This window comes from Poecilia formosa, unplaced genomic scaffold, assembly GCF_000485575.1.
Source record: "Poecilia formosa unplaced genomic scaffold, Poecilia_formosa-5.1.2 Scaffold0, whole genome shotgun sequence".
Lineage (NCBI taxonomy): Eukaryota > Metazoa > Chordata > Actinopteri > Cyprinodontiformes > Poeciliidae > Poecilia > Poecilia formosa.
The window spans coordinates 4,016,869-4,020,370 of NW_006799939.1; the positions used below are offsets into that span (position 1 = coordinate 4,016,869).

The 3,502-nt window shown below is 39.6% G+C and overlaps 1 protein-coding gene across 1 annotated transcript in view; it reads left to right on the forward strand.

Annotated features, from left to right (window-relative positions):
* Positions 1–544: 544 nt before the first annotated feature.
* has2 (hyaluronan synthase 2) overlaps positions 545–3,502 on the forward strand; it is a 15,208-nt gene continuing 12,250 nt past the window's right edge. Inside the window, exon 1 of the mRNA XM_007558721.2 lies at positions 545–774. The gene's annotated coding sequence lies outside the window, so the exon portion shown is untranslated. The remainder of the gene's footprint in view (positions 775–3,502) is intronic.

Genomic DNA, 3,502 nt, shown 5'->3' on the forward strand with positions numbered 1-3,502 from the left:
GCTTTTAGCACAAAACACAAAAAAAGTCAGTTCAAAAAAAAAAAAAAAAAAAGTTTTCGAGCCACAGCAGTCATAAAGGAGGCTCCACACACAGACACACATACACACGCATCCCGTCTGGAAGGAATTAGACAGCTGAAACAGCGGCTGGGAGAGACTTTGGCCACTCTGTGTAACCTGGATGCTTGAGGAGACTGAAATACTTACCTTGATGCTCCCCAAGAGAGCTGAAGCTGGCTGCAGAGATTTAATTACCAAAAAGTTACTTCTTCTTCTTTTTTTTTTTTTTAAATTCTAATTCATTTTTTTATGAAGTTTTCTTACTTTTTTCTCTTTCTTGATGAACTTTTATAAACTTTTCTTGAAATATGACTGAACCTATCCAAAGCAGATGAAGATTATTTATGTATATATATTTTTTTACAGCTTTGATTTGGCTTAAACTTTTTTTTTTACATATAAACAATGCCAAAGCTGACTGACAAGATGTTTGAATTCGTACACACCAAAGATGCATGTGGCTCCCGACTGATTAGTTAAAAGACAAGCAGTGTCTCCTTTTCCCGAGGACAAGGATTGCTTTTGATTTTTTTTAATTAATAATAATAATAATAGTATTATTATTATTTATGAGGACAATATTGAGCGGATTCATGAGAATCACTGCCGCTCAAACTTTTTTGCCACTTTCTTCCCTGGTGGACCTCAACCAGAGCTGACGGAGGTGACCGCATCCCCTCTGCAGACCAACTAGCGGACAGCAGCTGCGACAAGGTAGGCGGTCACTGCGGTGGAGAGACCCTGATGCCGAATGACTGATAAATGTCAAACAGAAGATGACCAAAAATAAGAGAGAAATTTTTATCAGCTTAATTAGTTATGTGAACGTACCAGTTGCTCTGATATCTTGTCTGTTTAAATCATTTAAAGGTTAGTTCGTGTATTTGAATAATAGCCCGGGTCTGATATAAAGGATTTTCAAATACAAGGTCGCTTGGTGAGCTGGTTCGCGTTTATCCACCGCTACCTGTTATAATATATTGATTGGAGTTTGAGAACTAATATCATTCATTCATTGTAATTATTATACTCATTTTAATTTTTATTTTTTTAAAAATGTTTTTCACCTGGCTCGAAAAGTATTTATAAGTCTTCAGAAAGAAAAACGTCTGGAGCTCGGTTAAGAGTAAATACAATTTATGGGGAGCGCTGCGTCATTCCTTGGTATATTTTCTGAGCCAATGGGAAGGTTCCATCAAGGAATTAAACGTAGAAGCGCGTAATTTGATGTCTCACGTGGGTTATAAACACTCACACGAGAGACCGCGGCATGGTCTTAAAGGGATACCGTCAAGCTTTTTGTGAGGTTAAAAATGGGGGTGTGGCAATACGTCCAGTTCACAAGATAGTCGAGACATGACATCGCGTCCATGTCAAGGAGATGAGATTTTACTGACACTTTAGGGGAAACCCGGTATTTGTGTTTCAGAAATCCATATCTGTGTTTTAGAAAATAATTGCTAAATGAAGAAGGAGCAGGTTTGGGATTCTTTATTTTGAACTAGAGCTGAGGAGTTTGCCAGCTGCTGTCTACTTCCAGGGCTTATAAACTCCCTGCCTTCTCTGGGTCTTTGTCACTGTTTTACTTTTTGTGGTTATTAAAAGTTTGGAGGCGACTTTTAATGCTTTTGTAACCGAGTGTTGTCGGCCAGCTCAAGCAGCCCTTATTAGTTGAGCAAATTTTATACACTTCAAATGCACTATTTGCACTATTGACTTTGAAATGCAAAAACGTGAGCTATGGATTAAAAAAAATCTACTGGCAAACAGTTAGCTTAAACTGCTACGTTACATTTGCATGCTACGCTTATGTTTACATTTTAAATCAGACAGCTTAGTGGAAAATGGAAAGGTCTGTTCTCACTTGAAGGCAGATCATTGGTTGTGTATTGTCCCCTACATTCATTTCATATGTAAATAATCTCCCAATGCTGATCTGACAAAAGTTTAAAGGTTAAAACAATAGCATTAAAATACTGTCATGAATTAGGACCTGTCGGGGGGGTTTTTTAACTTCAGAGTCCAACTAATCTGCATTTACACTAAATAAAGATGTCAAGAAAGTCCTCTACTGAAGGGAATGCATTTAGTGTTTATAAATTATAAACAGAACCTAATGTCATCAATACAGATGACATAATTTTATTGTTATTGTGGGTCTGGATTTGTTCTTGACACCGGGGGGGTTCCCAGCTTACGACAACCACACCGGCATTATTATGAACATCTGTGCTCATCTAAATGGACATCTGTCACACTTTGACCTATTCGCTTCCTCTCTCCACCTACTGGGATCTCTCAGCGTCCAGATAGCCTACCACTTTTGGCTCCTGTACTGTATAACCCACACGAGGAATACCGGAATGCCCATCTGTTTGTTTCATGCCTGAGCATTCCTGACATTTATTCATGATGCACAAAAAAGGAAAAAAAAAAATCCATCCCACCCATGGAATTTGCTTCCTACTAACCAGGGATATTGTTTCTTGATGCCGTTTAATTCCTCGAATATGCACCGTCAGCACTAAATGATGCCGGATTTGTAATGAGGAATTCACTTTTTTCTTTTTTCTTTATTTTATTTTATTTTTTTTTACCCAGTTTCAATAACAATTCCTAACACTTTTTTTGAGATGCACATGTCAAAAGCAGAGGAACAACAAACACTCTCTTCTTTACTTTTCTCTATTTGTGAGTGGACACAAACAGAAATGTGCAGAGATCCTAATCTTTCCCCCTCCCCCGGGGGCAGTTCCCATGCAGAGTGCGGTCAGGAGGTGCTATCCCACTCCGGTGCTTTCCTGTGGCATAATTTAGCCCAAAGTAGTTGTCTGGTGAAGGTAACATCAAAAAACAAACGTAGAAAAGTAGCAGTTTTGTGCTTGGTATAGAGTCATGCAAAAGCGCAGACTCATCAGTTTTCAGCTGCTTGCAGCACTCAGCACTTTACTGCCTAACACAGGAAGGCATTCCATGGCTGCCCTCCATTAGGGCTTACAACAAGCCTCACGCGACATTTCTTCTCTCAGCAAGGGTCCTTCAGCGCACATAAGCCTCTGGGCTTCAGACTGCCAGGGTATGACTACTGAAGTTGGAGGACAGAAATGCTTATATGTATAGCCCCCACCCCCCTCCACCTCCCTTCTACCAGCAGCACCAACTACCTCATGTATCCTCCTGCCATGTTTTTTTTTGTTTCCAGGTTCTCATCTGCAAAAAGTCCGCCAGCCAGTAAAAGTGAAAATTTGGACGTGAGCGAGTGTTGGACTTAAATTCCCACTACGTCACACTGAGCCATGCAGAGTATCACAGGGAGGGTTAATGCCAGTGCACATTAAAAGCTGGTAATGTTAGTTCATTGCTGGACATCAAAATTTGTTGGTCTCTTTTAGCACTTGCAATTTTCAAGGTTTTACGCCGTATTTCTTATTTGTATAAGAAA